The following is a 27936-nucleotide window of genomic DNA, read 5'->3' as shown; positions in this document are numbered from 1 at the left end:
CTATGTATCACAAGTGACAGTTCTAAGCCATAGTTACTTTTTGTTAATTTCTTTCAATCTTTATGTAAACCTTGGTTGCATGTATCTCTAGTTTTTCATGCTGTCAATTTTTCAGATCCTATCTTTTTGTGGCTCCTGAGTTCTTCTATTTTGAATTATGTCCATTTACAGTGATTGAAAACTCATACAATAGGCAAACACAAGAACCAGAATTCTTACACTTGCTAAATAGCTACAAAGAAGTGAACTCTCATACATAGTAATTCACAAAAGAATAATCACATTTGAATAAAGATTGTCTTATCTTCTTCAGTAATAACATTTATAGAAAATTAGATAGTTTTTTTATTTTCTTAATAGCCTTCCAGACAAAATTTATAAATGGCAAATACTGCTAGGAGCCAAATTATGAATAGCAATTCTTTTTCCCATAAAATATGTAATAGAGCATGCAACAGATTTTTTACAGGGGTTCTATTATGCTCTTCAAAATCTGTGGGTGACCGAAATGACTGATAAATTCTGTTCTGATCATGAAAACTAGCTAGGAAAATATCTAACAAACTATGTACACATGACCTGCTTTATCATGCTACCTATAAATATATATCTAAGTCTCCAAACCAAGTGGGTAAAATGGAATTAATTCAGTTTTCACATACATACATACTCCCATGTTAAGAGCTACTAAGAATGAGAGGCAGTATGTTGTCATATGAAAAGTCATATGGCACACATCAGGAACAACACAAAGATGCCCACTCTCATCACTTCTTCAACACAATACTGGAGGTCCTAGTCATGGCAATCAGATAAGACAAAGAGATAAAAGGCATCTAAATAAGTAAGGAAGAAGTTAAGCTGTCACTACTGGCAGATGACATGAAAATATGTAAAGAAAACCCTAAAGACTCCACCAAAACCTATTAGAACCAATAACTAGATTCAGCAAAGTTGCAGGATACAAAATCAACATTCAGGAATCTGTTGCATTCCTATATACTAACAATAAAACTATCAAAAAGAGAAATTAGGAAAATAATTCCACTTATAACTACATCAAAAAGAAATACCTAGGGACAAACCTAAAAGGATCTGGAAGACCCTGTAATCTGAAAACTATAACACTCATGAGAGAAATTAAAGAAGATACAAATAAGTGGAAATCAATCCCATGCTTATGGATAGTAAGAATTAATATTGTCAAAATGACCGTCCTGCCCAAAGCAATCCCTATCAGATTCAATGCAATCCCTATCAAAGTACTAATAGCATTTGTCAATAAACTACAGCAAATAATCCTAAAATTCATAAGGAACCACAAAAGACCCCAAGTAGCCAAAGCCATCCTAAGAAAGAACAAAGCTGGGGGGATTACTCTCCCTAGATTCAAGCTATACTATAATAAAGCTACGGTAATCAAAACACTATGGTACCAGTATAAGACAAACAGATAAAACCTTAGATCAATAGAACAGAATAGAGAGCCCAGATATAAACCCATGCACATACAGTCAATTAATATACAATAAAGGACCCATGAAAATACAACAGGAAAAGACAATCCCTTCAATAACTGGTGTTGGGAAAACTGGACAGCTACATGCAAGAGAATGAAAACCCCATACACAAAAGTAAACTCAAATAAATCAAAGACTTGGATGCAAAACATGAAACCATAAAACTCTTAGAAGAAAACACTGGCAAAAATCTCTTGCATATTAGCATGATATAGACATATCTCCTTGGGCAAGGGAAACAGAATGAAAAATGAACAAATGGGATTCCATCAAACTAAAAAGCTTCTGTACAGCAAAGGACACCATCAGCAGAACAAAAAGGCATCCACAGTATGGGAGAATATATATATGTAAATGATTTATCCAACAAGAGGTTAACATCCAAAATATACTTGAAACCAATATAAGATTGTGTATCAATGATACTTCAGTAAAAAAATTAAATGATATGGCACAGTCTTATTCCTTCATATATATGTACCCTTTTCAGAAAAGTTTTAAACATCTGTCTCAAAAACTGTCACAGTATTATTATTTTATAACCATTGGGAAATTTAATTATAACCTAAGTATTTTATGATGGAAAGTATCTGGTATCAATAAGTGCTTATGAAAACAAAGGGAACCCTATCAGTAGCAAAACATTTGCTTATGCAAAAGGATTCAAAATCTTCAACTACAGAAGCCTAATTGAATTAGACTAATTGAATAGTTTTATATGTTAGACAACAATTTCTAGCACTGGAACACATTAAGAGGATGGCTGGAACAAATCACTGTCCATTTTTTCAAAGGACATTAAAAATTACAGAAATTTTGAAACACAGCCTGGCTCCTCTATAGACTGGAAATGAAATATAATTACCAGTTGCTTAGATATTTACATACAAGTAATTGTGGCTTCTGTTTGAAAGTGTAATTCTTGTTCTTTCCTTGGACAGCCTGGAAAAAAAGGGGGGCTTCTTTACATACAACAGAAAATAACATTAAAATAAAAGTCTCAATTTATAACCATATTATAATTAACATCACTCTTTATTCCTAATGTTAACAAAACTTTATGAATAAGGCTATAATTAACTGAGGACTTTTACTCTTGGACATACCAAAAATATACTGAGAATAAAAAACAAAAGAAAATTATACTTAAATGCAGTCAGGAAATTCTATGACATAAACATATACATTGGCCCAATGTAGACCATCTTGGATGGCCACTCTGTTATATAAGACCGTTACTCATCTACCACTAGTAGACTGAGCAATTGGATTTGTGTAGCAAGGTGATGTTGGAGTTGGGCATCTTCCTCAGTTACTCATCCATTAACTGCTCTGGTCCTCTGGTCCTTTTTGCAACTGAAGGACACTTTGCTAATTTTCAAGGCCATTCATCACTATGGAATAACAAAGCATCATTTGACATCATTAGAGTGGAATGTAGTAAGCTTTGATTTGTATTTTAAGCTATAACACATCAGGTTAACATTATGTCCAGTATTTTTATGCATTATCAAATGAACTGCTTAAATATTCCTATTTATGTTTGTTTTGTCCATAGAAGGAGGCTTAAAAGCTATCAAAAGCTGATCTAGGGAACTGACATTAAGGATATCCACAACTTGTCCATGGTGGTGTGGATGTTAGCTTTTTAAAACTCAAGCCAGTATCATTGTGATGTGCTAAAAGTCCTTCACAGTTATGACAAAAACAAGTTGGATAAATACGCCTTTAATTAAGTTACAAAACATTTGTATCAGCCAAGGCTTTAAATCTTTAAATGAGATTTAACAGGCTGGGTTTCTAAGCTTCCAAATGAGAAACAATGTCTGGATAGATGTAAAACATGTTTTAGTGAAAAGTCATCATCAGTTATGAAGTTATTAGCAAGTTCAGGTAATGGAGCCTAGCAGTCAAAGCTTAAACTTCCCTCAGGTTCATTCAGTGTGCCAGGCATTGTTGTACTGGCTTTTGGGGAACTCTAATTCGGGTTACACAGTGAATTGTGCTTCCATTGGCTCTAGTAGCAGAAGACATGGGGAATGAATCTTGTCGTGGGTGGAGTGAGACCTAAGGCTTTCCCTATTCCAGAAGTAAAATGTGATCCTATCATAGGTAAAAGAGTTCCTAAAATTGATGATAAATGTGAGGGAGGAAAGCAAAGGGAACTAAGGAAAACCCTCCTCTGGTCTTTCAAAGAAAGGGAAGCCAAATTTAAATTTCTACAACACTCTTCAACAATCTCATGTCTTTATCCTCAAATACAATGGTCGAAATGAGAAAAAAATGACATAGAAAGAATCCAGCTGTGGTATTCATTTGTAGTCCAAAGCAAATAATCACTGAGCAGAAGTTTCTTTTCCATGTATTGCTGGCTTTCAACATATATACACTTTTAATGAAGAGCACATGAGAGAGTTTGATGTAGGCCTTAGAGCTCAAGCTAACACCTCTATGGTTATGGATTCTGGTATAGTGGTCACTATTAACTGCTCACATAGTAATATTTAAAATGACTAAAAGTGAATTTTTCACCTTACAGAATCTTGTTTTCCTAAAAGCCACAATCAACGATTACTTAAATTATCTTATAGTTTACATAGTTAATGTTACCCAACCCACGACATCAAAGTTTGTCTCAAAGATTAGCCAATTCTCAAATACAATTATATTTACCAATTTTTATTCATTAATTTAGGTTCATTCAATAAATATTTATTGAGCAATGTTTATGTGTCAAGCCCAAAGCCCATCATAAAGTAGTAAAGAAATAGATCTTTTGCCCTCAAGGTTCTTAAGTGCTCAAGAATGTGTATGTATCTGAGTATGTGTGTGTGTGGGGGGGTGTCTGTGTGTGTGTGTGAACTTGGTGACAACAGTTAAATAATCACACCTACAATATATCATTAGAAGCCATGATAAGGGTTGTAAAGGAAAAGTAGAACATATAATAAAAGACTGCAAGATCTTATTTAAATACGTGTACTTTTCAAAGTAACCATAAACACATACTCACCTATTAATGTCTTAAATTGATTCAGTTTGACTTAGGTAACTTGTGTCTCATGCATCCCTCTATCTCTCTTTTAGGAGGTTTCCAGAAGCTTTTTCTTGTGACCAGTGTCACTGCTACTCAGTCTCTTCTGGTGCTACATGTAGCCTGGATATGAGTCAATACCCCTGACTTTCTCAGTTAACTGAGGTCGAATTCTCTTTTGCTTCTGGGGGTAATGAAGAGAGTTTTAGCAATGGATGTGATGAATTTGCTAACTATTTGTTATCAATGCCTTCTAAAAAGGAATGACAAAAGTAACCAAGAAACACAGGAGATGGTGGAGAATATTTCTGGCAAAATAGAATTTTTATGTTCTCCTCAAATTACAGTGTAAAGGAAGTTGCCAATTCAGGTCCCAATTGTGGCCAACCCTGAACTAATGAAGTGTTCATTTCTAGGTAATGATAGTTTCACACCACTGAAAAACCAGCTCAATTTTCCTTGACCTATTATCACTTTTGTCAGGAACTTTTTCCACTTAAACCACAGGAGACCTCATTTCAGAAGATCATTTATGTGTCGTTTTTCCTTCTTAAAGAAACGTTTTCCTGTCTCTATGTGATTCACAATTTCAGCATTTTAAAGAAGAGTACTAAAGCTTGATAGATGAGTTGGCTCAAAAAATATTTATTGAGCATTTAGTTATCCATTCAAATTTATATTCTAAACCATGATGCCTATGATTCAGGCTCAGCTTTGTTATTAGTGGGATATGACATCTCATTCAGATATATTCTGCTGGATTTTAGTTTTCTCATTTCAAACATGGAGATCTTTCACTGACAATCTCTAGACTCACTTTTAATTATAACTGTCTATTGTTCTAAGACACATTAGGAGTTTTTCTTACTGGGAGCTATTTATTATAAAGTTTAATGTATAAATTTCCATACCTGTAAGTTTAAAAATATGCTGTTTTTGTGGCAATTATAACTAAAATCAGCACATTTAGGGACTATTTAGGAAATCCAGAACATTTATAAATGCAAACCAAGTTTAGTTGTCACTTAGAAGAAAACAGCTCTTCTTTATATTTGTCTCTGAAGTGGACTAGGCTTTCTTCAGTCAAAAGGTTCTTAGGATAAAGCTTGAGAATATGTGATAGTAGAATTGTTTCTAGCATCAGTTATTTATTGCATAAGTTGATATCTTTGTAATTATATAAACATGACATTGTGTTTTCTTGCTTGAAATTGAGAGGAGTAAAAAATGTTTATAAATTTTAACTACCAAATAATACATTAAAGCTACAGACCAAAATCCAATTCGTATATTTTAGTGGTACGATTAGTGTATTTTCTTTTCAAAGCCGAAGTATTAAGGCATTCTATTACAATTAGAGGACTTATCATATGAAAGAATTTAATAAGTCCAGGTTTTGGTTCTGAAATGTAAATCTCTTTCCTATACAAATAGCTTCTAATATTGGCTGAATTTCCTACATAAATATAACACCTTTGAAAAGGGAGTAGGTGAGTAACTAAACAAGCACAAACAACAATTTTTGTTTCCTGATGTCATAAAGATTAGTATCCGAAAAAGTTGTGATGCTCAGTATTTGTAGTTTCATTAAGAATGCACACCAAGAAGCCAAGGGCTCTGGATATGTGCAAATCTCAGGAAGGATATGCCCCAGTTTTGGTGAAAAGTAAAAACAAAACAAGGACAAGAGAAATGGAAGCTATATTATTTGGCCTACAATGGATCTCCGTGATGATCTAATAAAATACTAATCACTGACAGAGTAATAAGTTCTTAACATTCTTTGGAATTTTAAAATAATATAACCAGATAATAGTCTTATTGCTTGTTTACATTTTTGTTGAATAACATAATGAGAAATTTGGATGGTTATCTAATAATCATTTTCTAAATTTTATGTAAATAGGGACTTTTTGTTTAATACTTTGATTAAAAGCCCAAAGTTCTATTCTATTCAAAAAGATATTTTAACATCTGCTGTGCACTAAGAACTTGGAATAGAAAGCTAAATTTTGTCAATTCCCTTGAGAAGCTGATAATCTTGAAAAGAGAACTGATAGATATTTCAGCAAGATAGTTTGAGCCCTCAATTGGAGTGAGTTACAGAAAAAAATCCTTGCTTAACTTTTCATACCTATGTGATTTAAGTTGCTTTCATCTCTGTTCTTCAGTTCCCTTATTTCTTAAAATAAGAGTTACCCAGCAACAGGTACTGGTGGATGGGCATTCTCCAAACAGCCCATGAAAATGGCAGAGAGAGTCAATGTTCAGCCTATGAATATAGCAAGCCAGTGAGATCTTCACTACTATGCATCCCTCTCTTCCCCTACCTGTGTTCAAACTCTGAGAAAGTGAAACACTAGAGGGAGGGGGAAGCTGGGAAACAATCAAGAGGACTTTGCTTCCTTCTCTGTGGTAACATCTGCTCCTGAAATGAAACTGTATCTTGCAACTTGAATTGGTCAAGGAGTTTTACTACTGAATAGTGATTAATCATGGAATTTTTAAATTCTCTGTTTTCATCTGGATGCATGAGATAAACCAGCCCACTGAGCAATGTTGAAACACTTTTGGGGGTAAACGGAAGAATTTCCAGAATCTTCCACCTAGCCTTAGTCTACTTATATACCAATGGATGTTTCAGAGCCTCTGGTGGATCCTGGACAAGGGGTGAAGAGGAAACAGCCATTCTCTCCTACCCCCCATTCCTGGTACATAATTGATCTGGCATTTGCCAGTCACCAAGGACCCACCCACGGAGTCCCTCCTGGAAGGGGCGGGTGGGGAAGGCGACTGCCCACCCCTGCGAAAAGGGAGGAACAAGAGCCTGGCTAGCGATTCAGAGCGAGTTGTAAAAAATAAAAGCCTTTCTCCCAACCTACCCTTTCCTGTGACTTACTTTGGCTTCAGTGGATTGATTGGAGACTCCCCCCAGACCAGGAACACCCTTCCCCTGAGAGCTATACACTTACAAAACGAGAAATTATTTTTTAATCACACAAATTATGCTTTTTCAATTTGTTACTTTAACTTCAGAGATAAATGCATTGGATAACAATCATAGCTCTGTTTCTGTGGAATGCCTTCATAATCCCTTCTCTTCTTCACAAAACCAGAGAATCACATTATAAAGTAGGAAGTACTGTTTTTATTCTTCACAAATATAACTTCATATTATAAAAAAGCATTAAAAGTTTTCTATAATGAGCTACAATGGAGCAGGTTTTGTTTTGTCCTTTTAGTCACTTGTCTTCCTTGCAGCCACTTCTTTTATGCTCAAACACCAATGGTATTATTTCCTAAGAAGAAGATTTCAAATGCCTTCCCTGAGGCAAGGGGCATTTTCATTCAACAAATATTCAAGTATCTACTTTGCAGCAGAACATGTGCTAAGACCCAGGGATACAACAGAAAACAAGAAACAGCATCTCCTACCTGCCCTCCTGGAACTTAAAATTTCATAGAGGCAGAAAGAAAACAAATTGGTGAACAAACAAGTTAATGTCAACCAACGTTAAGAGCAAAGACCAAAGTAAATCCTGAGTGATGTGATTAGAGAGCAAGTTTGGTGAGAGAATGAACAAATTACAGAGACAGAAAAAACCTACAAGTAAAAAACCAAAAAGAGTACAGCCTAATTGTAGATGTTGGTTGAGTTTTGAGTGAGTGCTCACAGTGTTCAAGGAAACATCCAACAGAAGAGCAACAGGCCAAGGTAGCATACCTCATGGAGTATTCAGAAGGCACAGAGCTCCCAGAAGCAGGCGGGATAAAGTGCAAAGAAAGCAAAAAAAAGACAGAAGACAAAAACCTTGGAAGGAAACAGGAAAACCAAAGCATCATGTCTAGTAATAATAGTAATTAGGGGGTATTGCATTACATGCAGGGAGCGTCAAAAGGCCTCTTCTGTCAGGCCTGGCAATGCAGATAGAAATAGTGAGGGCACCACAGCCAGCATAAACAGTGTGTTAGAGAACAAAAATTGGGACAAAACAATGACTGGCATAATCTTAGACCCTTCAGATTTGCAGTGTAGCATTTAATGTAGGAGAAGTTTTAATTAAATTCAATTCAGTTGTGTGTTTGTGTACTTTACCCTTAGTGAAAGAAACTCTTTGTTAAAATGAATATTATTTTAGATATGCTAATCTCAGAAAAACCCTGTTTTGTTTAAAGTCTAAATTTAAGATCTTCAAACTGGTATTATCTATACCCAAAATATCTAAACAGAGGTAGACCTTAAAGTCACAAACTAAACCTAAAACTACATTTGTCCAAAGCCTATACTAGTGCCACTGATCTGGCTTCCCTGCTTGTGTACATGAGGAATAAAGAAGATATTATACAAGTCTGTTAACAGATAGCCACACACAACATGCTAAGAAGGCCCTGAAAATAAACTGGGACTTCAAAGAAAGCAAGATGCATGTAGAGACAGAGAACTCAGCCTCAATATTACCACTATTCCCTATGAATGGGAAAGTATGAATTTTTTTCTAAACCTCAGTCTCTCTTCATTATGGAGGGGGATAATAAAATTCATCTCATATTTTAGATTGTATTCCACCAGAATTTCAATGAGCATTTGAATGAAAGCAGCTCATTTCAGAGGTGATCCCAGGAAGCACTGGTCAGGATTGGGGAAATGAGAAAGAAAAGGGAATGAAGCCAATGACTATTGTGGGCATCTGGTGAACTCAAAGAATCATGTGGAATGTGTGCAGAGTTTCTCTATTGAAGGGTGAGGGAGCTGGGCTATTATCCACTAATTCCTTTCAGTCATTGTTTGACAACTATCTCCAGGGACTTTACTTGCCTAGCATTTCCAGCCTGCCCTATTTACCCCTTAGGGAGTTCTAAGGGCCAAAGAAAACCATCCGACAGTCACAGAAGCCTACAGTGGAAGCTCTCAGGAATAGAGAGTGCCAAGGAAAATGGGTGGGACACCAACAGAGTTTGCCACACCTACCTATTAAGATCATAAATTACTCTACATCCATGCTGAATTGATTTAGAAGTTCATACTGTAGAAACCATGAACTTCTAAATAAATTCATAGCAAGTTGATAGTAAATTGAAATAAGTTACAACATTTAGTGCAAATGTAGCTCTGACAACCAGTAGGATTTTTTTTTAATAAGTAGAATTTGAATAATAGAAAAAAAATATACATTTAGAATTGGGAGACTTGATATTTTTAAATCCTGGCATTTTCCTGGGCATATCAAATATACTTCTCTAACCTTAAATTATTTTCTTTGTACACAATGTATTAACTTTCACATAAAAATGAGCATACTAAATGAGAAGGTGGGAAGATGTTCCTAGTATGATACTTATAACAGACTGGATTTTCAATAAATGTTAATGCTCTTCCCTCTACCTCCTCTAAAAATTATTCTTACCTGGAGATGCTTAAAGTTTTCCATATATTATGCCAGTCCATTATAAAATAAGTTTAAGCCACTGAAAATACGAGTAACGTTCACTTAACATTACATTATGAACACCTACTATGTGACAGGCACTATGCTAAAGATAACAGACCAAAATCTCTGTCTTCAAAATGAGAAATTGAAAAAGAAACAAAAGATTATATATATAGAAGACTTTGATATATAACTCTCCACTCACTAATCATTATTTGCATATTACTAGTTATTTAAATATCATTAATATGAATTTCAAAACTGTTGCAATGGTTGTCTATCACAGCAGTCTAATGCTTCAATATTGTATACATATTCAAAAAAGACAAGAACAAAAAGCTACCTAATGAACAAAAATTCAACTCAAAGTTATCCCATTTGTAATGGACCATACACAATACTATTGCATGATTGAACTTCTGGGCAATGAGGTATTATGGTTCTATTAGTAAGAATTAAAAATTAAAAGGAGATGAACAAAGACCTTCACATTGCCTCTCAACTCTAAAATTCTATAAAGTATGACTTGCAATTTAAGTGGTAAGTTTAAGAAAAATACAAATGCAAATGTCAACAACTAACTTTCCTTGAATATCCTTAAAATGAAAGAATTCATAACACTAAATGAAATGCTAATGCTGCCTGGATCAGGTTGATCCAAATTGTTACTTTAGGACAGCTGCCTGGTTGGCAGGAAGCAATTTGGTGCTTTCTGCAAGAGCTCCAGAGCCAACATTCCATATTACTGTACTGAAAGATAAATACACTTAACAGGGGAAAAGTTGCTAAACTTGGAAAACAATCTTCTAAGTACCATATCGCATTAAAAAGTACTTATAAGACACTTGGGAGATAATTCTACTATATATAAATGTTGTAATGAACATCAACTCCAAGAAAACACCTCAAGAAGAAAACAGTGCACAGCCTAAATGGAGCATGGCACAGACTGCTACCTGAGTAGTGAGCTGGGAACTGACCCATCATGAGGGTTACTCAAATGTTTAGAATAAAATTGTAATGCTTTTGCTTATTTTATATTCGAATAGCTCCTCAGTAATTTGTACCTTTATTTTAATAAAGGAAACATTATACAAATGAATTAAGAAAATGACTCCCTTTATGTTCCCTCCGTGATTTTTTTCTTTAAATTAGTGCTTCATTAAGTGCGGCTCATGAGTGAGCTGTGTAAGTTTTACCTAATGTTCTTATTTACATTATATAATTCTACAGTTTGAATTTGTAACAAAAATAAATCTGTGTGTTATTTAAAGTATGATTTGACTGATAATAGTATTTAATGACAATATATTTTTAAAACCTTAAGAAGTTTTTCCACTTATTTCAAAGTCTACTATCTCTATTCCCTGTAGAGGAAGAAAAAATATATGTCTAGTGTTGAGCATACACTCTCAAAATCCCTTGCTAGATCTCAAAGGAATATTAGGGTATACTAACATAAGTGTCAAGAAGGTAATGATGAACGGTAGATTAAGCAAACACTATTTTAGTGCCAATAATGATTCCCGTACACACAAAGAAACTGTATTTCAAAGAATGCTTTGAAGGTTGGTAGTAATGTGTTAAAAGCTAGGTTTCAGATTTAAGAAGCGCCATCATTTTCAATTTTTTTTTTTAAGAAAATCAAGGGAACAAGTTTTGTCTCTTGGTAAGTTTCTTATAAGCTCAAATTTAAATGGAAGTTCCAAAAACCCATATTTTAAAAAGTAATTCAGGATAAAATATGACACCTAGTTTAAAGACATTCAATTGGCTTCATATCAGGTTACATGCTGATTTTAGAGCCATTTACTGAACTTTTAAGCTTGAAAGGGATTTGCTTCGTCACACTTATACCATAAATAATTCTTTAAGACTGGACTACTTTCTATGATATACTTTAAATCCAGTAGTAGTGGCTTTTGGAGAATAGAGTTGTAAATGCTTTATCCATTATCTTTCCAAATTTTGAAACTTTCAGACTTGTTTGGAAGGAGGAGTAGGGCAACTGAGAAGTTCACTAAGCTCCTACTGATATTTTTCCTATTTCAGTGCTACGTTTTCTGCTATTCCCCAACACACAGGGCAATGTTGCCCTGTACAGAGAGGACAATCCAATTAGTAATCCCCAAAGGTGTTGCCCATGACCTACCTTAAAAGTAAGATGCTAAGCCCAATACTCTTCCCAATATTTAAGCAGGAAAGAGTACTTGCCAATAATGGGAGACAAGATGCAGAAGAAGGTGGTGAAATCAATAGGCAAAAGAAATCCTCACTTATTCACTCATCAAGCTTTGTTGACCTCTTTCCTTGGGCTGATAACTATGCTGGATGTCAGGCCAGTTAGAAGAGTTAGTAAGACGTGGTTCTCCCCTCCTCTTAGCTTCTACTATAGTAGAGATATAAAATGAGCCTGTAACATACTGAGTAACTTGATGAAAAAGTGATTCTGTTATAAGCAAGAGAATGATGATAGAGCAAATAAAAAGACAAGCAATTATAAATGTTAAGCTAACCAAGCAGATGAAACACAAATAAAATTCTCAAAACTTTAGTAACTGCCACAACATGCCACAAAGAAATTACAACCAACATGGCCCATAGCATTAGACCAAGGTCTAAAAGACTGTCTGCTGTAATAGACCTTTTCCCCTCAGTTGCTGGCTGTGGGGTAGTCCAGGTAAGTAGGTAAGATTTACCTGTCTTACCAGGCTGTATGCCAACCTGACCACATCTATCATTTTGGATTAGAACTTCTGTATCTTTTGAGATATGGCCAAGGAAGGATAAAAGGAAGGTATATTTAAAACAATAAGTAATATTAATCAATAATGAAGAAATTTATTTGTTGCTATTTGTCAGTAAACATTAATAATTAACACTGTATTTTCATACCACATATTTTTAATGAACTTATTCATTAAAGCTTTCATTTAGGTTCAACCCACATTTATTGAGTCAATTATATTCCAGGTGACATAGCCCCCAGAAACAAACTTCCATTACTGTATTCTCTTATTGAAAATATGACTTTGTCTATATGATCATTTATTCTTTAAGAATTAGATAAAGGTATGTTTTCCTTATGAATCCAGCAAGTGATATTTTGAGCTGAATATCACTGGTTGGATTACATTGACTGAAATATTCTATTACTAAACATATAAGTTTTCACTTTGATACTGGTTTGCTCTCTTATTATATATAAAGCAAAATGAATTCAAAGTGTTTGCTACGACAATGCCATCTCATTTAAATTCAGACATGTTCTTTTGAATTGTTCGGAGTGAGGCATTAGAAAGAGTCATTTCAAAGCATAACAGAAGCAGAAATCAATAGGAGTTTGAGACATAAAATTACTTTCCTAATAAGCCTAGTTATAAAGAAGAAGTGTAAGAATGGACTATACCTTGGAAACGTGAGGGCTAGAAAGACTAAAAAAGAAAGACCAGAAAAGGATAGAAGCTGAGCAACCATATAGGGAGCTATATAGATCTTTCACCATAAAAAGGTAATTAAATATATTAGACAGCTATTGTAAAACATCTGAGCTTCTCTTTAACTTTCTTATCCTCGAGGTTCAGTCATACTGTATGAAAATAGCAAATAGGTGTGACAATAGTGGACCATTTGAATACCAGTTCTGCCACGGAGTAACTTCATAGCCCAAGGGCCTATTGATCACTATAAGCCTGCCTGCCTTTATTTATTATTTATTTATTTATCTATTTATTTTTCCCTTTTTTTAAAATTAAGGTATTATTGATATACACTCTTATGAAGGTTTCAGATGAAAAAACAATGTGGTTACTATATTTACCCATATTATCAAGGCCCCATACATACCCCAATGCAGTCACTGTCCATCAGTGTAGTAAGATGCACAGATTAACTATTTGCCTTCTCTGTGCTACACTGTTTTCCCTGTGATCCCCCACACCATGTGTACTAAACATAATACCCCTCAATCCCCTTCTCGCTCCCTCCCCACCTGCCCTCTCACACCCCTTCCCTTTGGTAACCACTAATTACTTCTTGGAGTCTCTGAGTCTGTTGCCATTTTGTTCCTTCAGTTTTGCTTCATTGTTATACTCCACAAATGAGGGAAATCATTTGGCACTTGTCTTTCTCTGCCTGGCTTATTTCATTGAGCATAATATCCTTCAGCTCCATCCATGTTATTGCAAATGGTAGGATTTGTTTTCTTCTTATGGCTGAATAATATTCCATTGTGTACATGTACCACATCTTCTTTATCAATTCATCTACTGATGGACACTTAGGTTGCTTCCATATCTTGGCTATTGCAAAAAGAGCTGCAATAAACATAAGGGTGCATATGTCTTTTTGAATCTGAGAAGTTGTATTCTTTGGGTAAATTCCAAGGAGTGGGATTCCCAGGTCAAATGATATTTCTATTTTTAGTTTTTTGAGGAACCTCTATATTGATAACCTTCATTTATTCAACTGTAAAATGTGAATAATAATACCAAATTGTAAGTTTGCATAAATGAGAATTTGAAAAAGTACTAACTAAAAAAAGCAACTGGCATATGGTAAGACTATAAATTTCTATGATACCAAAGGAACTCTGTTACATCATGCTGTAAGAGCAGCAGCAGATGGTAGAGGTTGCTAAATTTACTAAGCTACATAGCTCATGCTGAATGCAGTAAAAACTGTGAATACTCATATTAAAGTAAGTATATGAAGTCCATGTATCTCATAAAATGATGCTAGAGAGTATGATTTAATGCTAACTACATACAATCATCCTCAAATGTAACATTTTTTCTTTTTTCTTTTGGTATCATTATTATACAATTACATGAGCAACATTGTGGTTACTAGATTCTCCCCATTATCAAGTCCCCACCACATACCCCATTATATTCACTGACCATCAGCATAGTAAGATGCTACAGAGTCACTACTTGTCTTCTCTGTGCTATGCTGCCTTCCCCATGCCCACCCCCTCCATTATGCACACCCCATTTTCTTAAACACCCTCCTAGTGATGGATGAAAGGGTTGCTTTCAACTCCCCTATGTGAAAAACAAGGCTGTGATGAACACAATCACATATGTACCCTATGGACCTGAATAGGATGTTTTTTGTGAAATAGCCCACAAGTGTGGTTTATAGGGATATAAGACAAAAGCCTACACCTATGTAAGTTCCACATATACGGCCATATTGCTTTTCAGAATTAACACTAATATCAGTCCCAATTAGAGGATTGTTCTCAAATATTAACCAGCTCTTGGAATCATCCACCTAACGTTTGCACTTTGACAGTTTCATAGTTTTAATTAACAATGTATTTATCCATAATAATTTTGGGGCTCTCTTCATATGCTCTTTAGCCAATTATTACTATTATTGAATAGGAAATACCTATTCAAACTTTTTGAACATTTTCCTTTTGGTTTCCTGCTTTAGCAGTTGGATTTGCACAAGTTATATCTATTTTGTATAAAGATATTAATTACTTATGAATTTAACACTTAGGAATTATCTCCTCAAACCTGTCTCAGTTTTTCCCATGTGTCCACCAAAGTATAAAAATAATTCTTATTTTTATATAACATCATCCTCATCCCATTTTTGATAGTGTATTATGCAATTATTTCAAGGGCATGGAACAATAATTACTATTACTTTTAGAAACTTTTGTCCCATTGCTTAATTTTAGTTCCACTTAGTTATTAATGGAAGCTTATGCTGAAGCATGTTTCTTCCCAACAGCGTCTTCATTAATTTGTTGGGGTTTTTTTATTTTTTATTTTGGTATCATTAATGCACAATTACATGAGCAACATTATGGTTACTAGACAACCACCATTATCAAGTCCCTACCACATACCCCATTACAGACACTGTCCGTCAGCATAGTAAGACGCTATAGAATCTCTATTTGCCTTATCTGTGTGGTACTGCCTTCCCCATACCCTGCCCGTACATTATGTGTGCTAATCCTAATGCCCCTATTCATCCCTTATCCCTCCCTTCCCATCTATCCTCTCCAGTCCCTTTCCCTTTGGTAACTGTTAGTCCATTCTTGGGTTCTGTGAGTCTGCTGCTGTTTTGTGCCCTCAGTTTTTTCTTTGGTCTTGTACTCCACATATGAGTGAAATCATTTGGTACTTGTCTTTCTCTGCCTGGCTTATTTCACTGAGCATAATACCCTCTAGCTCCATCCATGTTGTTGCAAATGGTAGGATTTGTTTTCTTCTTATGGCTGAATAATATTCCATTGTGTATATGTACCACATCTTCTTTATTCATTCATCTACTGATGGACACTTAGGTTGCTTCCATTTCCTGGCTATTGTAAATAGTGCTGCGATAAACATAGGAGTGCATATGTCTTTTTGAAACTGGGAAGCTACATTCTTAGGGTAAATTCTAGGAGTGGGATTCCTGGGTCAAATGGTATTTCTATTCTTAGTTTTTTGAGGAACCTCCATACTGCTTTCCAAAATGTTGAACTAATTTACATTCCCACCAGCAGTGTAGGTGGGTTCCCCTTTCTCCACATCCTCACCAAAATTTGTTGTTGTTTGTCTTTTGGATTGTGGCCATTCTAACTGGTGTGAGGTGATATCTCATTGTGGTTTCAATCTGCATTTCTCTGATGATTAGCAATGTGGAGCAATTTTTCATGTGCCTGTTGGAGATCTGAATTTCTTCTTTGGAGAAGTATCTGTTCAGATCCTTGGCCCATTTTTTAATTGGATTATTTGCTTTTCGTTTGTTGAGGTGCATGAGCTCTTTGTATATTTTGGATGTCAACACTATATTGGATATGTCATTTATGAATATATTCTCCCATACTGTAGGATGTCTTTTTATTCTATTGATGGTGTACTTGCTGTACAGAAGCTCTTCAGTGTGATATAGTACCACTTGTTCACTTTTGCTTTTGTTTCCCTTGTCAGGGGAGATATGTTCATGAAGAAGTTGCTCATGTTTATGTCCAAGAGATTTTTGCCTATGTTCTTTTCTAAGAGTTTTATGGTTTCATGAGTTACATTCAGGTATTTGATCCATTTTGAGATTACTTTTGTGTATGGGGTTAGACAATGATCCAGTTTCATTGTCTTACATGTAGCTGTCCAATATTGCCAACACCAGCTGTTGAAGTGGCTGTCATTTCCCCATTGTATATCCATGGCTCCTTTATCCTGTATTAATTGACCATATATGTTTGGGTTAATATCTGGACTCTCTATTCTGTTCCACTGGTCTATGGGTCTGTTCTTGTGCCAGTAACAAATTGTCTTGATTACTGTGGCTTTTTTGTAGTAGAGCTGGAAGTTGGGATGCGAGATTCCCCCTGCTTTACTCTTCCTTCTCAGGATTGCTTTGGCTATTCGGGGGTCTTTGGTGGTTCCACATAAATTTTTGAACTATTTGTTCCAGTTCATTGGAGAATGCTGCTGGTAATTTGATAGGGATTGCATCGAATCTGTATATTGCTTTGGGCAGGATGGCCATTTTGATGATATTAATTCTTCATAGCCAAGAGCATGGGATGAGTTTCCAATTAGTGTCCTCTTTGATTTCTCTTAAGAGTGTCTTGTAGCTTTAAGGGTATAGGTCTTTTACTTCCTTGGTTAGGTTTATTCCTAGGTACTTTATTCTCTTTGATGCAATTGTGAATTGTATTGTTTTCCTGATTTCTCTTTCTGCTAGTTCATCATTAGTGACAGGAATGCAACCGATTTCTGTGTATTAATATTGCATCCTGCAACTTTGCTGAATTCAGATATTAGTTCTACTAGTTTTAGAGTGGAGTCCTTAGGGTTTTTTATGTACAATATCATGTCATCTGCAACTAGTGACAGTTTGACTTCTTCTTTACCAATCTGGATCCCTTTTATTTCTGTTTTGTCTGATTGTCATCACTTTGGACCTCCAGTACTATGTTGAATTAAAGTGGGGAGAATGGGCATCCCTGTCTTGTTTCCGATCTTAGGTGAAAAGGTTTCAGCTTCTTGCTGTTAAGTATGGTGTTGGTTATGGGTTTGTCATATATGGCCTTTATTATTTTGAGGTACTTGCCCTCTATACCCATTTTGTTGAGAGTTTTTATCATGAATGGATGTTGAATTTTGTTGAATGCTTTTTCAGCATCTATGGAGATGATCATGTGGTTTTTGTCCTTCTTTTTGTTGATGTGGTGGATGATGTTGATGGATTTTCAAATGTTGTACCATCTTTGCATCCCTGAGATGAATCCCACTTGATCATGGTCTATGATCCTCTTGATGTATTTTTGAATTCAGTTTGCTTATATTTTGTTGAGTATTTTTGCATCTATGTTCATCAGGGGTATTGGTATATAATTTTGTGTGTAGGGGGCGTCCTTGCCTGGTTTTGGTATTAGAGTGATTGTGACTTTAGACTATTCATTTGGGATTGTTCTTCCTTCTTTAAATAGGGCTGGATTGTTATGTACTTTCCTCTAAGAACTGCCCTCACTGCGTCCCACAAAAGTTGGAGTGTAGTGCTGCTTTTGTCATTTTTCTCCATATATTGCTTGATCACTGTTTTAATTTGGTCATTGATCCATTGATTATATAGGAGCATGTTGTTAAGCCTCCATGTGTTTGTGAGCCTTTTTGTTTTCTTTGTACAATTTATTTCTAGTTTTATGCCTTTGTGATCTAAGAAGTTGGTTGGTCGAATTTCAATCTTTCTGAATTTAATGAGGCTCTTTTTGTGCACTTGAGAAGAATGTATATCCTGCTGCTTTTGGGTGTAGAGTTCTGCAGATGTCCGTTAGGTCCATCTGTTGTAGTGTGTTGTTCACTGCCTCTGTGTCCTTACTTATTTTCTGTCTGGTTGATCTGTCCTTTGGAGTGAGTGGTGTGTTGAAGTCTCCTAAAATAAATTCATTGCATTCTATTTCCTCCTTTAATTCTGTTAGTATTTGTTTCACATATGCTGGTGCTCCTGTGTTGGGTGCATATATATTTGTAATGGTTATATCCTCTTGTTGGACTGACCCCTTTATCATTATGTAATATCCTTCTTTATCTCTTGTTACTTTCTTTGTTTTGAAGTCTATTTTGTCTGATACTAGTACTGCAACACCTGCTTTTTTCTCCTTGTTGTTTGAGTGGAATATCTTTTTCCATCCCTTGACTTTTAGTCTGTGCATGTCTTTGGGTTTGAGGTGAGTCTCTTGTAAGCAGCATATAGATGGGTCTTGCTTTTTTATCCATTCTGTTACTGTGTGTATTTTGATTAGTGCATTCAGTCCATTTACATTTAGGGTGATTATTGAAAGATATGTACTTATTGCCATTGCACTTTCGATTTGTGTTTCCCAGAGTTTCAAGGGTAGCTTCTTTACTGTCTAACCGTGTAACTTTAACTCACTTATCACACTATTATAAACACAGTCTGATGATTCTTTATTTCTCTCCCTTCTTATTCTTCCTCCTCCACTGTTTATATGTTAAGTGTTTGATTCTGTACTCTTTTGTGTTTCCCTTGACTGCTTTTGTGGACAGCTGATTTTATTTTTTGCCTTTAGTTAGCATTTGGTTGGTCTGCTTTCTTTGCTGTGATTTCATTTTCTCTGGTGACATCTATTTAGCCTTAGGAGTGCTTCCATCTAGAACAGTCCCTTTAAAATACCCTGTAGAGGTGGTTTGTGGGAGGTAATTTCACTCAACTTTTGTTTGTCTGGAAATTGTTTAATACCTCCTTCAAATTTAAATGATAATCTTGTTGGCTACAGTATTCTTGGTTCAAGGTCCTTCTGTTTCATTGCATTAAATATATCATGCCATTCTCTTCTGGCCTGTAATGTTTCTGTTGAGAAGTCTGATGATAGCTTGATGCATTTTCCTTTGTAGGTGATCTTTTTTCTCTCTCTGGCTGCTTTTAATACCTTGTCCTTGTCGTTGAGCTTTGCCATTTTAATTGTTATATGTCTTGGTGTTGTCCTCCTTGGTTCCCTTGTGTTGGGAGATCTGTGGGCTTCCATGGTCTGAGAGACTATTTCCTTTCCCAGATTGTGGAAGTTTTCAGCAATTATTTCTTCAAAGACACTTTCTATCCCTTTTTCTCTCTTCTTCTTCTTCTGGTACCCTTATTATGTGACTATTGTTCCGTTTGGATTGGTCACACAGTTCTCTTAATATTCTTTCATTTCTAGAGATTCTTTTGTCTCTCTCTCTGCCTCAGCTTCTCTGTATTCCTATTCTATGATTTGTATTCCATTAACAGTCTCTTGCACCTCATCCAGTCTGTTCTTAAATCCTTCAATTGTTTGTTTCATTTCTGTTATCTCCCTCTGGACTTCGTCCCTTAGCTCTTGCATATTTCTCTGCAGCTCCATCAGCATGGTTATGACTTTTATTTTGAATTCTTTTTCAGGAAGATTAGTTATATCTATCTCACCAGGCATTTGAGTGATTTTAGACTGCACCATGTTCTTTTGCCTTTTCATGGCAATAGAAGTGATTGTTGGTGAGTGGTGCATGTGTTAGCTGGGAGAACAAAGCCCCTTCCTCCTTGCTGGTCACCTTGCCCTTCTCCACTGCCTGTGCCAGTTAACCGTACACAGGGAACAATCTCTGGGTTAATCCCCTGATTTGCCATGGGTGGGGCAGCCCTTGGGATAGCCTAGGGCACTGGAAGGGGTTGCAGGTGAGTGGTGTGTGTTCTCCTGTGAGAACAGTGCCCCTTCATGCCTTCCAAAATTTTCTCTGGCTTCCTCTGCCTGTGCCAGGAAGCTGCACACAGGGGGCTTCCTCTGGGTCTGTCCCGGTTAGCTGCATGCTGGGAGAAGACTCTGTGTGGTTGCTGTGGGCAGGGCTCCTCCCTGGCTGGTCCGCAGCAATGGTGGGTCAGCCAGTTTGCTTGCAGTGCCGGCAGGGGGGAATGAATGGCAGGCTGCTTATCCCCATGAGGGGCTTCGGAGCTGCATTGCCACCCAGGTGGTTAGGGCTCCTGAAGTTCCTTAAACTTCAAGCCTTCTGGGCTGAATGTGCCAGGACGATTTTGTCCACCTGTTAAACCCTGTCCCTTTAAGACTTTTAAAGTGCCCACTTTTCTTTTGTCCCAGGGGAGCTGGCTGTGGGGATCCTTTCACAGTCTCAGTCTTAGAGTTTACTTTTCTGTTTCTCTAATATCCAGTGCACCATGCAATGTGTGTCTGCACTCCATGTGCAGATTACTAGGCTGGTTATTTAGCAGTCCTGTGCTTCCACTCCCTCCCCATTCTGATTCTTTCCCTCCTACCAGTGAGCTGGGGTTGGGGGAGTGCTCGGGTCCTGCCAGGTCTCGGCTTTGTATCTTACCGTTTTTGTGAGATGCTGAGTTCTCACGGATTTAGATGTAGCCTGGCTATTGTACAGTATCTTCTGGTCTCACTTTTAGCAATAATCATATTTGCTGTATTTTCAAAATATACATGGCTTTGGGAGATTTCCTCTGCTCTACTCATGCTGCCATCTTGAGAAATCCACATGTAATATGATTGATAATTTAGTTTTCTTGCCAAAGACATTATTAGTAAAGTTGTGTTTAGGAAAATGAAAATTTTGTTTCAAAAGAATAATTTCTAATGAACTTTGTTCAGTGTTCAGCTTATAGGGTAAACCTTCAAATAAAGGGAGATTTAATTAGTTCAGTATTGTTTTAAACTAACCTTTTTTGATAGTTTTAAAAAATATGTGCCAGGCATTGTGTTGTAAATCCTCTTTACACATGATCTCATTTCATCCTCTTAATGATCAAGTAAAGTTGGTCATCCCTTGACCTCTCCCCAACACAGACATATCCATTTTACAGAGAAGAACCTGAAGGTTAGAAAAGATAATCAGCCCCCTGTCAGACATTTCACAAGTGGCAGAAACGAGAAGACACTCCATACTGCATTATAGTTAGGGTAAAGGGATATGGGCAAAAGCAAAATTACATTCTTCCCATAGAAAGACAGAATTAATATGTACTCTAAGGATACTTCTGAAAGATACATAGTCATTAGTTCAACAGCATAAAAAAAATAAGGAAATATTGAATATACCCAAAAGATTCAAGTTAGAATGAACTGTAAGGAATAAGTAAAATAGTTATTGAGTTGGAATATTTTCAATTCCATAAAGTCTGAGATTGTTTCTTTTATAAATAAAGAAACATGGAAGAATAGGGATAGCTTTTTTGTTTGTTTTATGTATGCCATACAATTGATGGAAAGTCAAAATGTGTTTTAAAGAAGGCATATGACTTAAAATTGATGCTTAATTTTCAGGAGAAGACAGGAAAGTATATGAGTATTTAAGAATCTTCTGTGGTTTCAGGTTCACCATTTGTTTCAGAGGAAGCCCCATGATATTAAATAAACTTAACCTTGGATCAAATATTTCATAAAGAGGACAATAAATATTTTAATGCCATTTGATCCAACATTTGCTATTCAATAAACTGATTTACTTCACAAGAAACTCTAAGGAGAAAAATTATATGATAGAGAAGCAATTGTTTCAGTTTTTATTTAGCCTTTTATAATCTTCTAAAGAAATATATTTGTTTGCCAAATAAAAAGGAAATATCATCAACAGTAAAGGATTAGTATTAGTTTTAGAGAGAGAAATAAAGCCTTACCATTGCCAAATATTCTTAAAATTGAAATGTTGTTCTTAGGACTAAAATGAAATCAAATGGAACACATAACATGTAATGGGATTTTCACTACTGCCAATTTAATTTGTATGTCCTGTTAAAAAGTATGATCCTTTGACATAATGGTTTCTCCCACTCTCTTTAATGGTTTCAACTTTATTTATACAGTAGACTAGTAGAACTAGGAAAATATGTTGGATAAAAATATATTTCCATAGCACATTTGAAAAGCACAAAACCAAAGCCTGATTCAAGCAAATGCCATTAAGTAAAAGCTTTTTAACAGAACCTCCTCATTCAGCAGGGACATTATCAAAAATATGTATGAGTCCAAAGTCAGCCCAATTAGTTGATGGAGAGAGCCTAAGAATTAGTGAAGGAAAACATTCCTTCACAATCACAAATAACTCCTCAGAGAGATGACACACAGAGATCGGACTTTAGTCAAATTCTGCTCATGGAATCTTAGATACAGAAAGGATAGGCACAATACAAAGCCCAGGAGTCCCAAGTGTTGAGAAGAATGTGTGAAAATTAATATTACAAGGAATCATATATATAAACTAAAAAAGGAATATTGATTTCTTCCCAAAAAATATACAAATGTGTTGAGGGACCCTAGACAGAAAGAGGCATATATATATAAACAAATTCCTCAATCCCAGGGATACCTGGTCTGACATGTTACTTAGAAATGAGAATCGCCCACGGCTACTATCCTGTGCTTCTGCTTTAAGTTTTGATGAAAGTGATACGAATTCCTTTCATCTTGCCAATGTCTCCACAATTCTTTACATTCAACTTGCTATGCATCTGCTCAAATAAGAAAGTATTTTTCATTTTACTGTGGCTAAAACAGAAACTGACATGCCCTTATCTATTTCTGGGTTTACAATTGAGAAAACAAAATGAAATTAGCTTTTGAAGGAGTTGAGATAGCACACAACTGAAGTTCATAGAAGAGGTATTCCTTATTCACAAATTGTATAGTCTCTTCACATCTTTTGTGCATTTCATTGGCAACTTCTATAGAATTTCTAATTTTGAAGTCAAGAGATTGAAAGGAAAAATTCCATGAGACTAAATGAAAGAATTCTTTCATTTCTGAAAAACAATAGATAGTAGTTCTTGCTTATCTATGGGGTTTATGTTCCAAGATTCCCAGTGGATGACTGAAACCACAGATAGTATCACACCATATATATACTATGTTTCTTCCTATACATACATACTGATGATAAAGTTTAATTTATAAATTAGGCACAGTGATACTAACAATAGCTAATAATAAAGTAGAACAATTTTAACATACTGCAATAAAATGTATGTGAATGTGGTCTCTCTCTCAAAATCTCTCTATAAAATATTTTATTGTACTGTACTTACCATTTTTCTTGTGAAGATGTGAGAAAAAAAATGCCTATGTGCTGAGATAAAGTGAGGTTAATGACATAGGCAATGTGACACAGTATTAGGTTACAACTGATGTCTGCCTCTGGACTAAAGTTGAACACAGGCAACGGAACCATGAAAGCAAAACCTCAGACAAGGGGGTTTACTCTCTTGGGAATAATTAGAGAAGATGTGGAAGTGAATTCCTAAATTAAGAGAGCATCTGATAAGATAGCACTTGATTACAAAAACAAGGTATCTTAAGGAAAATTGTCTGTCTCAAAGCAAGCAATGCTTACAAGCCTATTCCCAATTCCTTCCTACTTTATCCAATAAGCCCTTACTACTTGATGCACATTTTCTTTCTCATTTTCCATAATTCCTTCATCTCACCTATATTCATCTTCTGCTTAGATGAATACAGGTAAGAATACTGTTTCTTAATTTATTGCAAAAGCTGCTATCGCTGAAAAAGCATACAAACACATTTAGTTTGGTATCGTTTGTTTTGTGGTCCCTGCCTCCAGTAACTACAGAGAAACAGAACAGGATTAAAAATTCGTGTATGTGAGTGTGAGAGAGAAAGGGAGAGAGGAAGAGAGAAAGAGAGAAAGGGAAGTGGGGCAGAGAGAGAGAGAGAGGAAAAAGAGAGAAACAGTGTGTGTGTAAAGGGCTATAGATGAACTTCTGATTTTTTAATAAATATGGTTTGATTTAGTTTCCATTCTGATTTAGCTCCCTGATTCTGGTCTTAGCACGACCTCTCATGAATCAAATGTTAGTCCACATTACTCAGACACCAACTTAAGGAACACTGCTCATGTTGTTCAGTCAGGCACAATTCTCAATACAGACTGCATATTTTAGAACACTTTTAGGTCGCAGCAAATTGAGCTGAAGATACAGATTCCTGTATATGTCCCAACACATGCACAGCCTCCCCATTATCAAAATCCACCACTAAAGTGGTACATTTGTTACAATCGATGAACCTACATTAACACATCATCATCACTCAGAGTCCATAGTCTTGAACTTTCTAATAATTCTTGTCAAGCATGGGACCCATGGTGATTCTAAAAGCTTCTCTTACCTAAGACTATATTGCTCTTCTACACTTTAGCTGTCCTAATTCACTCTCTCATAGCCCATAATTTAATTCATTATTACAAATCTTACTCTTATCTTTCATATTAGTATTAGTGCTACTTTCCCAAAGTGCATTTCATAGAGCACTAATATTACCTGACATCTTAATAGGTGATTTGCAGGAGCAGATAGGGAGAAACTGTTAATAATAACTTCTAAAATAAATTAATAAATATAAACTGAACACAAAATAGTATTTTACAATTCTTTCCATTTAAGAAATGGTGAGCCATATCTGGAAAAGATCAAAAGCCTGTGAGTTACCTCACTGAGATGTATGAATTACTGATTTTGGATCTGTACATTGATCCAAAGACAGTGTTTTTCAATTAAATTTACATTAAAGTGTGTCATCTATTAGTTAATTGCAACTCCATTTTATGCGATATTTGAATTACTATTCAATGTTTATTAAGTTAGTATTACACACAAATTCCTGCCCACTGGATCTAATCAATGAAAGAAGAAAAACAAAGACTTATCATCAGGTCTTCCGTTCAATTTTCAATTTAGTCACTTACTACCTTTGGTCTTAACCAATTCACTTATACAATTCCCAGGCCTGTGATCATAGGCAACATACTGCTACAATATCTCATCTGTAAAATGGAGATAAAAATACTAATGCCTACGGATTTGTTATGATCTAAAGGAAGTAGAGCATTCAGCATTGTTTTTGATACATAGTAAGCTTTCAGTAAATTATTATTATTATTACCTTTGTACCAAATAGTATTGGTGACAAAAAAAATTAGAATATTTCAAGTAATTTGAAAAATAAATAAATAGGAGATCTACTTGGAATTCAGAGAATTGCTAGAAATCCACCTTCTATTATGATGTCCTAATTATATGCACAATTCCTAGCACACAGTAAGTACTCCATAAATATTGTGGAATATTATTTAGCAAAATTTTTAACTCTCTAAAATCAGTGTTGAAAGACAGAGACCATATCATTCCCTTTTGCATCTATCCCCCTCAATACTAATATAGTAGCTGGCACTACAGAGTCAGATGAATGAATTAGTCAATTAATAAAAAGCTATTTTTAAATATACAATGACAAATAATTTTGCTTGTTTCAAAGATGTTTTAAATTACTTTTGTTTAATTTGGGCTAAGACCAAATAAGTCAAATTCTATGAATTTAGTCTTTAAAAAGTAAGCTACAACCTAAACAGGAAAATCAACCTATTTTGCAACTATAACTGTATATAAAATTCTGCAGAGATAAGGGGTCTCTCTGTATAAGTAATTTATCTAAAATTAACAATGCTCTTTTACTAATAATGTGTTTGGGTGTTATATGATTAAGCTGGGTATTTAATTTTATTTGAGTGTTATATGAATTATTAAGCTGGACATACAATTTTAAGAGTTGAAATTTTAATTAATATCACATAATATGTAAAGTTAACATAATAACAGTTTCATAGTATTCCAGAACACTTTTCTAAATTATAAACAGAACAGTTACCATTCTTTGTAATGACAAATTCCTTTCACTTGGCCTTTTAACTCCTTTACATAGTTTTCCCTTACCTGTTCTGTGTGTGTTTAAAAACTTCCATGTGGCCCATGTTAAAAAAGCTTTTTGGGAAGCTGAGAGGACACAAAGGAGGATTAATGAGTTGGTGCTAACAGTTAACCATAGGAATGCTGATACTCTGTCAGATAATACAGATAATGACACTAGTATCATAACAATCATGAGCAAGTAGAATAACTGAAAAGAAGGGCATGTAATTAATAATCCTAATAGAAATAACACAGAAATAATAAGGCATTGATATAGTGCCTCTATATTGACTGATCTTAGAGAAAATAAAATGCTAACAGTTTACACATGCATAAAAAGTAGAGTAATGGAGGAAATACCTAAACCTAAGGGTCAGGGACTCCCAGCTATGGCTAAATGAGAAGGTTTCCTACCTCAAGGTCAGTTGTAAAGCTAGACCAAAGAAACAAAAACAAACATTTCCATGCTCTGGATATGAAACAAAGGCATATACCATCAGAGGAGTTTTTATGCTTGAAGAACTGCTAAAATTCAAGTAAGAACAGTAGGATTCCATGCTTTCTTGCCTGGGGCTGCTCCCATCCCCATTCCCAGCTCAGTGGGTATGAGGTTCTAACAGGATTAGGCAGGCTACGAGAACTGGCTCCTTTTCTGTGGTCAAAGGTAACCCGCTTAAACTAGAAGAACAAGCAATGAAGCAATGACTACATTCAATGATATTATTTGTAGAGGTGACTTATTGTGATTATGACTGAAGCAAACATATTCTTGCCAAGTCTGCATACATGCAAAGCAGAGACCTAAAAGTCCTCAAAACACATAAACTTTGGGTAAAAATTGAGGCTGCACACATATGCAATGGACACATGAAAAGATTCCCATGGAGTAGAAGCCAGGGCCATCACAAACTTAACACTCATTGAAACCTTAACTCACACATAGCCCATTCAGCAGAAAAAGAAGCCTTATTAGCTCTTTCACAACCTCTTTCTAACCACTCACAACTGAGTTATGCTGACACAGGGGCAAATCCTAGATCAGATTTTAAAATAAAAATAAGCAAAACAAAAGCATCAGAAAAGCTACACACCATGGGGAAGACAGACTTTGCCAAAAAAAGGGTACTAAATAAAAAAACCAACTAAAAGACAGTAAGAACCACCTTGGGGGTGGGAGAGTAGGTGCCTGAATTTAGAGTTGCTACAAATATTATTTTAAAAGACCAGTTTTCAATAACAAATATGA

This window comes from Manis pentadactyla, chromosome 7, assembly GCF_030020395.1.
Source record: "Manis pentadactyla isolate mManPen7 chromosome 7, mManPen7.hap1, whole genome shotgun sequence".
Classification (NCBI taxonomy): Eukaryota; Metazoa; Chordata; class Mammalia; order Pholidota; family Manidae; genus Manis; species Manis pentadactyla.
The sequence above is the reverse complement of the archived record's forward strand: the minus strand, read 5'-3'. Positions refer to the sequence as shown.